Source organism: Maniola jurtina, chromosome 15 (assembly GCF_905333055.1).
Source record: "Maniola jurtina chromosome 15, ilManJurt1.1, whole genome shotgun sequence".
Lineage (NCBI taxonomy): Eukaryota > Metazoa > Arthropoda > Insecta > Lepidoptera > Nymphalidae > Maniola > Maniola jurtina.
The window spans coordinates 13,719,962-13,734,508 of NC_060043.1; the positions used below are offsets into that span (position 1 = coordinate 13,719,962).

General features: G+C 40.0%; 1 protein-coding gene across 1 annotated transcript in view; it reads right to left on the bottom strand.

Moving 5' to 3' along the window:
* Positions 1-14,547, bottom strand: part of LOC123872540 (metabotropic glutamate receptor 2-like) — a 229,715-nt gene that overhangs the window by 197,588 nt on the left and 17,580 nt on the right. The window lies entirely within an intron of this gene.

Sequence of the window (14,547 nt, forward strand, 5' to 3'; positions counted from 1 at the left end):
ATAATGTACAGGTAAAACCCTTTCATATGATACCCCCACTTGGTATAGTTATCTTAGTTTGAAAATTGAAACACATTTTTTTTGTGTTAAGTTTTTGTTTTCGGATTTTTTCCTTTACTTGTGCTATATCTACTTACCTGTCAAACTTCATGTTTGTAGGTCAACGGGAAGTAATCTATAGGGGTTGTCTGACGGACAGACTGACAGACAGACAGACAACAAAGTGATCATATAAGGATTCCGTTTTTACTTTTGAAACCTAAAAATAACAAGAAGATCCCTCGACGCTGGTGATGATCATGGGTAGGTACTTCTGACAATAGTTTTAAGGGTTTTGCAAGCTTGCTTTTCCGTTTTACGCGCCCTCCTAAAAAGCTACTTTACGATATTATATTTTTCTGCTGAGTGTTATCTAACGTGGAACATCCCGATATAATCAACACATTGGCACGTACGCGATAAATTGGGGGAACTTTTTGAAACTAGGCCGAACGAACAATTCGTATTTTGTACAGGTTTTTTGGAGCTTTTCTAGCTGACTCCGGGAGAGTCACGCGTCCGATAGAAAACTGCCCGAAAATAAACTCGTGCGAGTTAAATTCGCACGAGTGAGTTTACCTGTTTAAAAGTCTAAATATGTGAATGTTTTTCAAGCTTTATAGTTTGACTAGCTTACGTCTCTGACGGCCTCCCTGGCGCAACGGTAAACGCTGTGGTCTTATTAGTGAGAGGTCCCGGATTCAATTTCCTGCAGGGGTTCGGAAATTTCTCTGGTCTGGTGTGGTGGGAGGCTTCGGCTGGCAAAGCCGTGCCGCCGAGTAATTTAGCGTTCCGAAAACAATGTATGGGTTTAACGAAAACAGCCATTCCCTTTCCAGGTTAGCCCGCTTCCATCTTAGACTGCATCATCACTTACAACCAGGTGAGATTGCAGTCAAGGGCTAACTTATATCTGAGTAAAAAAAAATAGTAAGTATTGTTTATAGCGGAACCCATGGCTGCTAGGGCAGACGTGTTCTGGAGAACGCGTACCACCAAGCGCAGTGTGGGTTGACCTCCAACCCGCTCTGATGATCTGAAGGTAGTGGGAAGTGGGTGGATGAGGAAGGCGGAGGACTGTGTGTGGTGGCTTGTTCTCAGGAAGGCCTATGTCCAGCTGTGGACGCAAACAGAATGATTGTTGGTCCAAATTGGCAAACTTTGAGAACTCTGGAGAGAATTATGGAGAGTTCTCAGAAGTACGCGTTTCCTCACGATGTTTTCCTTCACCGTTAAAGAAAGTGATATTTAATTGCTTAAAACGCACAAAACTCCGAACAGTAACAGCTGTGTGGCCGGGAATGAACCCTGGCCCCCCGAAAAGGAGGCCGACATCTTACCCACTAAGCTGTAACAGCTTTTAAATTTTTCAAGAATTCATGGCTCGCTAGTTTATTCAGAGATAGATGTATACCCGAGCGAAAATCTGAAATATCTTGTAATGTGATTTTTATTTGCATACAAAATCTGCTATATTCAAGTGAATCTGTCGCCAGCAGAATATTTTTTGAAAATGCAAATGTTTATTTACAAATTTGGTTGCAGTTTGGTATTTTTGACAAGTTCAAATAGTTTTTAGTTTGGTTATTTTTTGGATGTAACATCTGTCAGGTCGAGTTTTTGCGTATAAAATGTAGCTTATGTTACTCGGACTATAATAAGAAATCGATTGACACCTCATTTATCAAAATCGACTCTGTAGTTCAGGAGCTACGGTGGAACACACATAAATACAAACCTACATACATACACACAAATGCATACATACATACATAGACTGCTAAAATCATAACCCTTCCTTTTTGCTTTGCCGTAGTCGGGTAAAAAACAGCCAAAGCATGGGCAAAGCAAATTAATTTGCGTAATGAAAACTGTCGGAGAATTCACAGACAATCTCAAAGAAAGGGATCAGAAAAAAAACCGGCCAAGTGCGAGTCGGACTCGCGCACTGAGGGTTCCGCACTCAGGTATTTTTTCCAACATTTTGCACGATAAATCAAAAAATTAATAAAAATAAACAAAAATCTGTCTTAGAATGTACAAATAAAGCCCTTTCATATGATAGTACCCCACTTGGTATAGTTATCTTACTTTGAAAATTTAAACACATATTAATTTATTTTTAAAGACGTAACCACAAATTCATGGTTTTCAGATTTATTCCTGTATTAGTTCTATAATACCTACCTACCTGCCAAACATGATTCTACATCAACGGGAAGTACCCTATAGGTTTCTTGACAGACACGACGGACGGACAGACAACAAAGTGATCCTATAAGGGTTCTGTTTTTCCTTTTGAGGTACGGAACCCTAAAATTAACAGTGCGCGCTCAGCTTTACACTCGAATTCTACTCTCACGATTACATTTTCAATATATTAAGGTCTCTGTTCGCTAAGAGTGATGTTTTAGCACTTTGTTACATTAAAGAATTGGTGCGGGCGCTCTTGTGAAAAACAGAACAATGTACCGTCGGGAGAAAAGGGAAAACGTTTTCACGCCAGCTTTCCGATAATAGATGTTTTTCGCCGAATTTCGGAACATAAAATGTGTATTTATAAATATAAGATATTGTTTTACCTACGCTTTAAGAAAATTTCTTAAAAAAATTCAAATACATTACATAATATCGAACCAGCGAAACCGGCAGGGTTTCAGCCCTTGTACCTACTATGTAATTTTTGATTATATCATGTATTTAAAAATTATTTACAAAATGTGTGCTTATAATATTGTCGTTCTGTTTAATGGACACGTTGATGTCATATAGGAGCTCTTGTAGTGATTTTCACACTCAGCGCTGATTTGGATAAGGATATGCTGTGTGTCTGTCTGTCTGCTAGCTCTTCATGGCCCATCCCTTCAACCGATTATGACGAAAAGCATACAGATAGCTTACACCCCGGGGACAGAGGACCGCTACTTTTGCCAAAAAAGCAAAAATCAAAAAATTTGCAGAAAATCAAAAATTCCCACGGGATTTCTACCTAAATCCACAGACAAGACAAAACAAAACAACCTAAAGAACATCCCAAAGCATTGAGATAAACCTAAACCTTATTGAAATAAGAGTTGTAAAGCTAGTCACCCATCCAGTTGTCGATTTGAGTTAAAGTTGTTCGGCGATCCATTGATATAGGCTCTCACATCCAATCCATGCCTCACTGCAAATATATGGGCTGAGTATAAATTATTGTTCGCGCTATCAGAAAACTCGTAAAGTTGAACAAAGTGCCATGTTTCGGCGATATTTCGCGATTAAGGTTTATTGAGTGTGAATCTGCGATAACGTATATCTATGCTGTTTTACTAGAATATGTTTAAATCTTATATTTAAAGAAGTATAGACAAAGAATTTAATCGGCTAAAATGGCAAATCTGTATGGTGTGACATGCAACATGCGACATGCACCACCGCAACCAAAGTCAAAGTGTTATCTATAGATTTCAACCTTAGTCCACATGATATAATGTCACAAAAATAAATATGTCTCTCCCTCTAAATTTCATTTAGGGCTTTTATTTCGTTTACTCAAAGAAAACGTTTCGGAGCTAAAATAAACAAGAATACAATAAACAAAATGATCCTAATGAAATCCAATCCGCACACATTTCTGCTAGAAATACCTAGTCGTCTCTTTAAACATTGTTTTCAAGCATATTAATAAATATTTACCAAGGATTTTATTAAAAAATATAATATGAGAATCACTTTGATGTAAGCCGGCTTCTACGCTAAGTAAACTTTTTATAATAAGCTCACAGAAGACATATTGGAGATCTCTCTCAACAAGTTCAAAGTTTTCATAAAACGTAAACTTATAGAATAATCCTTTTACAATGTAAAGGTCATAGCTCATTAGACCCAACCGGCACCCGACCAGCACAGCCTCGCCTGGAGTGGTTAGTATTCTTTGTATGGAAAAGAATAGGTATACTCTTACTATAACAATTCAACAATATTTTCAACAATATTTTAGGCATCAGTGGTTTAACCTAATTCTTGGTTGTAATTTTATGGTGAAACAATAAAAGATTTATTTATTATTTATTTATTTATTCATGAGCACGATTTCTATTTCGGTTTCTAACGGTCCGATACAGTTAGAAACCGAAATAGATTTAATAAAATTGCGAAACCCCTTCCAAGTTAGCCCGCTTCCGTATTGAACTGCATCATCACTAACCACGAGGTGAGATCGCAGTCAAGAGCTAAATCGTAACAGAATGGAGAAAAAGTGGCTGTCTTTATAAACGAGGCCTTATATTTCAAACTCGCATTAGACAGAGAGTGAAAGTTGAAAATACTTTAATCCGCAGTAAACAGGGCATTTTATCAACGTTGGATTAAGTCAATCCGGGGGAAGATCGATGGCGAGGCTATTGATCGGTTTACTTGAAGCCATCAAGGCTGGGTTTCGCGCGTTAATGGTGATTTGTTGGCGAACTTCATAATTATGTTTATGTTACAACGATGACTTAATAGGTCTTTAATACTTTTTGCCGGAGTTTTGGTTAGCATATTTTAATCGAGAGGTTCTGGGTCTAATGCCGGCTTAGCATTTTTAGGGGTTCGTAGGAAAACAAGGAAAACCTTGTAACATAGTTGCGTCCAATCTGTTTGTCCATCTGTCTGCCTTTGTTTCACAGCCATTTTAAAAATCACTACCTCATTTGGGTACCTAGTGATGATATGGGTATATCATCAATACCCATTTTATAAACTAGCCGATGCCCGCGACTTCGCCCGCGTGGATTTAGGTTTGTCGAATTCCGTGGGAACTCTTTGATTTTCCGGGATAAAAAGTAGCTTATGTCACTCGCCACGAAAACTATTAGAGACGAACCTAAAGATCGTGGTAAAACGCGCGCGGACTACAAGTGTAAATTAAAAATTTATAACACCCCCGACAAGTGAAGGTTGTAACAGTAACTAGAAAAGAGCTGATAACTTTCAAACGGCTGAACCGATTTTCTTGAATTATAGCTAAGAACACTCTCGATCAAGCCACCTTTCAAACAAAAAAACTAAATTAAAATCGGTTCATTAGTTTAGGAGCTACGATGCCACAGACAGATACATACGTCAAACTTATAACACCCCTTTTTGGGTCGGGGGTTAGAAACGAGTTTATACGCGAAAAATACATCAATCGGAAAACGCTTTTTGTTTCCGCCTATACAAATTCACTTGCCCTTTAATCTTTTTAACCCCCAACCCAAAAAGAGGGGTGTTATAAGTCTGACGTGTGTATCTGTGTATCTGTCTGTGGCGTCGTAGCGCCTAAACGAATGAACCGATTTTAATTTAGGTTTTTTTGTTTTAGCCTTTCAAGCTCATAGTGTCAAATGGTCACAAATGTCACATGATAAATTGGACAGGTCCTCCCCCTGTTCGCGCGAACGTGTCACAAACTCAACAGTGTGAGTCGGATCGCGTCCCTGAACTAGGCCTACGTGACATTAATATTTAGTCGCTATAAACTTGCGTATGGCACGTGCGTAATTGCCTCAAATATATTCTGTAGCCTATCCATTGGGAGTATCTGTATGTGTACATGTACGGGGTACATGTACGGGACCCGCATGTGGGTCGCTCTTCAATTACTTCTGAGGCTCTGGTTAAGTTTTCAAGTAAACAAACGTGGCTTTGGAATTCACATAAATCTACTCGTATTATTTTAACATACTAAATGGATAGCATTATCATCATTTAGCGATCGCCGCCTTACTATTGAGAAAGGTCCTCTCAGAATGAGGAGGGATAAAGCCATAGTCCACCACGCTGGCTAAGTGCGGATTGCCAGACTTCACGCACCTTTGAGAAGAAAAACGAGCTTATATGTGCAAAAAAAAAGTTAATCTGAAACCACTTTTACACAATCATTTGCCCTTTAGTCTTTCTGTTTTAGCCTTTCTAGTAAACGTACGTACTAAGCCTACGTGATATTAATAGGTATATTTAGTCGCTATAAACTTGCGTATGGCACGTGCGTAATTGCCTCAAATATATTCTGTAGCCTATCCATTGGGAGTATCTGTATTTGTACATATGCGGACCCCGCATGTGGGACGCTCTTCAATTACTTCTGAGGCTCTGGTTAAGTTTTCCAGTAAACAAACGTGGCTTTGGAATTCACATAAATGTACTCATATTATTTTAACAGTTTATATGGATAGTATGCAAGTATTTTGTTATTTCCAGTGCAATACTTGCATAGTACTAAATTTGATCAATAAAAATAAATAAATGTGGACATTTAAGCCGAAAGAAATCACATCACACTTCACACTATAATATTATAAAGGCGAAAGTTTGTGTGTATGTGTGTGTGTATGTTTGCTACTCCTACACGCAAAAATTACTAGACGGATTTGGCTGTTTAAAAAGGAAATAGATTATACCCTGAATTAACACAAAGCCTACTTTTTATCCCGGAAAATTAAAGAGTTCTTTCGGGATTTTTAAGAAACCTATATCCACGCGAATGAAGTCGCGGGCATCAGCTAGTTTTTTTATTAACTAGCTAATGCCCGCGACTTTGCCCGCGTGGATTTAGGTTTTTCGAAATCCCGGGGGAACTTTTTGATTTTCCCGGATAAAAGTTGCCTAAGAGCTAATCTAGGATATTATCTATCTCCATTCCAAATTGTAGCCAAATCCGTCTAGTAGTTTTTGCGTGAAGGAGTAACAAACATATATTATACACACACACACACATACACAAACTTTCGCCTTTATAATATTAGTGTAATGTAATGTAATATAATAGTGCAAAGTGTAATGTAATGTAATAGTGTAATTCCCAAAATTCTATGGAAAGAATAATCATATACTTATGTAATCAAGTAGACAGACGACATCAACCGAGTCGCAGGAAGCCATGGATGGCGGGGGCGCAACACCGTATCATGTCATAATGCCATAATGATCAATGGGATCCACTCAATGACGGGTGGATATCGTTGGTTCAGGAGTTACTGAAGTACGCGGAGAGCATTGAATGAACAGGATCATTCAATGCTCTCAGCGTAGATACATTCAAAATTTAAACTTATTTATTGTGTCATTTGTTTTATCTTTACGTATTTTGTCTCTTTTGTGTTTGTATAATAACTCATCATTAATCATCTAGTTATTGTAAGTGGCATTGCCGTTCCAATTAGATGTAAAATAAATGAGTGTAAATTAAGAATTTATAACACCCCTGACAAGTGAAGGTTATAGTAACTAGAAAAGAGCTGATAACTTTCAAACGGCTTAACCGATTTTCTTGGATTATAGCTGAGAACACTTTCGATCAAGCCACCTTTCAAACAAAAAAAACTAAATTAAAATCGGTTCATTAGTTTAGGAGCTACGATGCTACATAGAGATACACAGATACACACGTCAAACTAATAACACCCCTCTTTTTGGGTCGGGGGTTAATAAAATTAAAATTAAAATTTGGAACCAAGTCCCTACAAGAGATCTATGTCCAGGGGTGGACGTCTATCAAAGTCAAAAGTCAAAGTCAAAGTCATTTATTCAAATTGGGTACTATTGTACATCTGATTGTCAAACAATGATGTCGTGGTGATAATAAAGCTACGAGGGTTCCAAATCGGCTGAGAATGACCATGATGATTAAGTCTTATGTAATAAATTAGAAAAGTTAATTATAGCCTTAGATTATGTAAATTCAAATTCAAAATATTTTTATTCAATTAGACTTTTACAAGTTCTTTTGAATCGTCAAAAGCATCTACCACTGGTTCGGAATGCCTTTCCTGCCGAGAAGAACCAGCAAGAAACTCGGCGGTTGCTCTTTTCAAAGATTTGATATACAATATTATGCCATGTATAAAAGCAATTGAAGTCCTGCGCATTGCTGGAGCGATGTGCAGGTCAAATCCACGCTTTTTTATCATTTACATAATCTTCGATAGTATAAAAAAGATATTAAGCCAAAATCGATCAAGTGCTTAAGTATCGGAAAGTTTAATTTTATTGGGATAACGCGGCTTTACTTTCAGACAAGGCATAGCAAGGTTCGGGTGTTCGGAGAGATTAGGCGGAGCTTATTGTCACGATAGATTGGTAATTGGGTCCAAAAGATTGGCTCCAGGATTTACATTATTCATGGTATCTTCTACGGGATAAGAGCAACAGGCTTGATTAGCATTTTTTATTAATCGACAAGTTAGCGACGATTGCATCACTACACGTATTTTAAGTGCTCGTTTTTAGGGTTCCGTAACTCAAAAAGAAAAACGGAACCCTTATAGGATCACTTTGTTGTCTGCCTGTCTGTATGTCCGTCGTGTCTGTCAAGAAACCTATAGGGTACTTCCTGTTGACCTAGAATCATGTTCGGCAGGTAGGTAGGTCTTATAGTACGAATATAGGAATTAATCTGAAAACCGTGAATTTGTGGTGACATCATTTAAAAAATAATCAAAATATGATAACTATACCAAGGCGTGGGGTATCATATGAAAGCGCTTTACCTACATCTTAAAACAGATTTTTATTTATATAGTTTTTGATTTATCGTGTTGTGACGATGAGTCACAAACAGCCTACATGCCGGCCGGCGTAGAAGCATCGAGAATCTTCCACGACAGCAACGCGTGATCGACTCAGCAACCCGACCGGCCAATCAGCAAGCTCCGCGACTGCCGCGCGTTGATCACGCCACCGGTTAGGCTCCGCCCATTCCCCAGTGTATAAATACGGCAGCAGCCGACAGATCAGGGGAGTCGCTCGGCTTCTTCGCCCCGCATAGGTCGGTGTGATCTTTAACATCGCTGCTCGATCTGGGGGAAGGAGTCCAACGACACAGGTAGCGTTGAAAGCAACCAGGCCCTCTGCTTGGTGGCACAACAATACCGCACGTCCCGCCCGCGCGTTCACCCCTCCTCCGGTCTCCGTCCATGAAGCGATCCTCGTTACGTACCGACATAGGCCACCCGTGCAACCCCGTCTATAGTCCGACCCGAATTGCCCGCGTCGTTGTGAAACCCTCCGCGAAGGGTAGAAGTATCTTGTGTTGTCAATAACGGCGGTCAATAAAACTCCATGTACAGTAGATATAAGATTTAGATGTAAATAAATAGATAACGGTTTGTGTGTGATCATTGTTTTTCTTAGCTGACAAGTCAGGCAGGGTTCCCTATCCTTTATGTACGTAGTAAGGACGTTGCACACCCCAGCCTCCTTGCTACGTTACATTGGCGCCCAACGAAAAAACCCATTTACCAGTCCGTATAAAACCCGCGCCGCGTAAAGAAACTCGCGCCGCGTCCGTAAAATATAAAAATCCGTACCGAAGCATAGGGAACTTGACAAATTTGTTACACCCGCATATTTTACGAAATAAAACAGATACAAACCCTCACATGTCGGTGTGATCTCCATCGCTGCTCGAATTGTGAGAGTGAATATCTGACCCGTGTGTAGCTTACACAAGTACAAAATCGAAAATCTTGAAATAAAACGGATATAAACCCTCACATGTCGGTGTGATCTCCATCGCTGCTCGAACTGTGAGAGTGAATATCCGATCCGCGTACAAAAGCACCACACCACATATAAAAACCACACATAAAACCAACGCGAAATAGATGTTAATCCTTAGCCACCAAGCCAAAGGAGAAACATCTCATCGTCGGAATACAAAATAACTAACACACTAGAAAACACAGAAAATAACCAATAATTAACCGTATGAAATAAACGAGAGGGGAACGCATAAGAACCGAACTTAAAAGACATCCGTATCCACCGTAAACAATTTTACCGTACCTACCGAAATAAATTTTATCGCCTATCTAAAGAAGGAACATTAGACGCGGCGATCCGATTCCGATCCGACACCGATACGACACGTTCGTTCCGACATCGATCCGATATTAGTCGCAATCCTACATCAATTCGTTTTGAACTAGGAATCGTAAACGCGACAATCCGTTAAATAAACTAATCATCCGCGGAAACAAAACCTAAATAAATCAACCGAACACGGCAATGCCCACGGCTTGGATTTATACACTAAATAAACAAGAACTAAGCGCCGAATTAGAAAAGAGAAGTATACAAATCGCGGCCACAAGTACGGTCGACGAATTACGCAAACAACTAGCCCAAATAATCAAAGAGGAAGACAAAATAATACAAAACAATACAATGTCGAACGAAAACGAAACGAAGGAATTCGACAAGGCCATTTCTCGATGGAAGATACAGTTCGATACAACAGGCGACGCCGTAGAATTCCTAGAGCGAATAGAAGAACTAGCCGAAACATTAGGCGTCAACAAAGACAAAATAATACATGTGATTCCGAGATGTCTAACGGAAAAAGCCTCATTATGGTATAGAAATAATAACCAAGGATGGAAAACTTGGGAGGACTTTACAGATAACTTCAAATTATTCTACTATCCAAGAAACTATGAGAAAAATCTTCTAGAAACAATTATAAACAGGAGGCAACAATTCCGAGAAAATTTCATACAGTATCTAACCGACATGCAAACTTTATTGAGAAGATATGGGAAATTAACCCCAGAACAACAGTTAGAAAGAATCTACGATAATATGAAACCAAACTATCAATACTATATAAAAAGAAAAGATTTTAGTACAACTGCAGAACTAATACAGCTAGCAGGCGACTACGAAAAAATAAATACAGACCGGTTCAGAGAAACAACAAGAAAACCAATGTACCAACGGAAAGAAAACACGCCAAATCCCATAGAAAAACCCACCGGAACCCTAAAACCCGAAGACCACAAGACAGAAAGAAAACAAATACACGCAAATTATGATCCACAATCTTGTTGTTGGAAGTGCGGCAAGAGAAACCACACAACACGGGAATGCAAAAACCAACAAGTAATTTTCTGTAGCAGATGCGGGTTGATGGGGAAACTGACACGGGACTGCTGTAAGAAAACAGGCGAGGCCAACTACAGAAGGAAACCACAAGCATACACGGCAGTCGCCCAGAATAAGGGAGATAACAGAGTGTTTATAGAAGTCAAGATATACGGGAAAAGGTTCAGGGCATTGGTGGACACAGGGTCAACAAATACCTATATAAACAAAGAGATCATGGATCAAATTCAGGATAATATTAAAGGAATTACAGAAAAGCAGAACACGATAAAATTAGCCGACGGATCTCGGATAAAAACAAATAAAGTAATCAATATTAACATAGAAGCAAATGGGAAGAAATTAACACACCAAGTCATATATTTACCAGCAACTACAGTAATGATCATGGGAATGGATTTGCTAACAAGAATAGGGCTATCCATAGGGTGGAAAGAAACAACATGTGAACAAATCAGCACAGAAAAACCAGAAAAAGAATCCAGTAGTACAAATACCTTAACAGCCGAACAAGAAAAACAGCTGCAAACCTTCCTCAACGAAGAGTTCGAAAAGTCTGATAAAAGTCCGAAAGGAAATACAGGGGTGGAACACATTAGAAAATTAAAACATAAAGAACTCATCAAACAAAACGTAATTGCAGACGAACTGTCGATAAACCCCGTATATACCACAACAACTGAAGAAAGAGAGTGGTACACAAAGAAATTGGAGATAACAAGCAAAAATCCGGAGTCGGACCCCGATTATTGTATAAAAGACGGAAAACTGTATAAAAAAGTGATCAATCCGAAATATGGAGGAAAACTCGACCCCACTACAGAGTGGAAACTATGCGTGAGAACCTCGGAAAAAGAAACTATTATCAAACAAAACCACGACGAACCGGACGCAGGCCATTTGGGAACGTCAAAAACGTTCAACAAGGTAGCCCAACGCTATTATTGGCCAGGCATATTCAGAGACGTAGCGAAATACGTAAATAAATGCGAAGTCTGTCAAAAACACAAGCCGTCACAAGAGAAAAAACCAGGACTCATGCATATAAAAAAACGCCGAACAACCATGGGAGGTAGTAACAACGGACCTCATAGGCCCACTACCTCGTTCGTCAAAGGGATACCAGTGGATAATCGTATTTCACGACAAGTTCACCAAATGGTGTGAAATAAAACCCTTACGAACGGCAACCGCCAACACGGTCGCAAGTGCACTCAAAGAATGCATATTAAATAGATATGGCGGAATTAAAACACTTCTCAGCGACAACGCGAGAATATTCACCAGTAAAGTCTTTAAGGACACATTAACAAAGTATAAAATACAACAGAAATTTACCGCACCGTACTCCCCACAGTGCAATCCAACCGAACGAGTAAATAGAACACTAGAAACTATGATATCCGCATATATAGAAAAAAGCCATAAAAAATGGGACGAGTATCTAGGCGAGTTCAACTTGGCGTTGAACACATCGGTACACGAAACGACTAAATACACCCCGGCGTTCCTACTATTTGGAAGAGAACTACGAAATTTCCGGGACGGCAACCAATTTCCCACCCCGGCGCTCAGAGAAAACCAAAAACTCGAAGAAATTTATGAGATAGTACGAAATAATCAAAATTTAGCATCAGCCCAACAGAAAAAGTATTATGATAAATCAAGACGAAACTGGAAACCACAAATAAACGAACTCGTACTAAAAAGGGAATACACGCTATCAAACGCAAACAAACAGTTTTGTGCAAAACTAGCTCCTAAGTACTCCGGCCCACATAAAATAATCGAACAAAAATCACCAGTAATATACCTACTACAAGCGGTAAAAGGTGGCAAAGTGTGCACCGCACACATAAAAGACTTAAAAGTATTTCATTACTAGACAATCGGAGTGAACAAAAATACCTACGATAGCAACCGGATCGCGACACCGAGCCAGGACAATGATATCCATTAACCATAGATACGACATCGCCCGATACCTAAATAAGAAAAAGAAACCAAGTTCAAGATGGAAAACGCACATTAAGAGAAGAGTGTAACTAATCCCCGAGTAAAGCAAAAAGGAGTAAAACCCAAATCGACAATGAATAGATGTGTATATGTAACAATGAAAAAGAAAAGACCACAGAGAAGAAGAAGAAAAATCAGTAAATGTTTCCTGTTAACCCAGTGATTTTTTTCCTTACAGAAAAAAATCTTCAAACGGAGGAGGGGAGTGTGACGATGAGTCACAAACAGCCTACATGCCGGCCGGCGTAGAAGCATCGAGAATCTTCCACGACAGCAACGCGTGATCGACTCAGCAACCCGACCGGCCAATCAGCAAGCTCCGCGACTGCCGCGCGTTGATCACGCCACCGGTTAGGCTCCGCCCATTCCCCAGTGTATAAATACGGCAGCAGCCGACAGATCAGGGGAGTCGCTCGGCTTCTTCGCCCCGCATAGGTCGGTGTGATCTTTAACATCGCTGCTCGATCTGGGGGAAGGAGTCCAACGACACAGGTAGCGTTGAAAGCAACCAGGCCCTCTGCTTGGTGGCACAACAATACCGCACGTCCCGCCCGCGCGTTCACCCCTCCTCCGGTCTCCGTCCATGAAGCGATCCTCGTTACGTACCGACATAGGCCACCCGTGCAACCCCGTCTATAGTCCGACCCGAATTGCCCGCGTCGTTGTGAAACCCTCCGCGAAGGGTAGAAGTATCTTGTGTTGTCAATAACGGCGGTCAATAAAACTCCATGTACAGTAGATATAAGATTTAGATGTAAATAAATAGATAACGGTTTGTGTGTGATCATTGTTTTTCTTAGCTGACAAGTCAGGCAGGGTTCCCTATCCTTTATGTACGTAGTAAGGACGTTGCACACCCCAGCCTCCTTGCTACGTTACAGTGTAAAATGTTGGAAAAAATACCTGAGTGCGGAACCCTCAGTGCGCGAGTCTGACTCGCACTTGGGCGGTTTTTCTTGGTTTGTCCTTCAATGTCTTCATGCCCCAACAGAGCAACGATTCTATGTGATTTTATGCACGGATAAATGTAAATATCGATGCTAAAGCTTGGTCCTGGGCGCGCACCTCTAACTTTTCAGAGTTGTACGTGTTTTAAGGAATGATATCACTTGCTTAGTGGTGAAGGAAAACGTCGTGAGAAAACCTGCATAGCTAAATGTTCTCCATAATGTTTCCTTAAGTATTGATGGTGGATGGCCAAATTCTTTGCATTTTGAGAGGATCTCGTGCTCTGTAGTGAACCGGTGATGGTTAATCATGATGAATGATAGTGATGTTTGATAAGTCTGCCAAGGACATCTTATCTTGAAAATTACAGCTTTCTAGCGTCATCCAAATTAAAGCTATGGCAGTTAGAAAATACGACGAAACGCTCCCAGAAAAGGAAGGTAGTGCCCCGTCATTTGTTTCGCTCGTCTTGGAAGGAGCATCACCGAGCCTCCTGGTAGGGGTATTCTCTGCAATTATGTTTATCTTTCCAATTACTAGAACAAACTGATAAGTGACGCGTCGAGAACGGCGCAGCCATTAGTGCTAATGATATCAAATGTATGCTCCCTACAAATTATAAATGGCAGCCATTAATCAACGCAGAATGGCTGC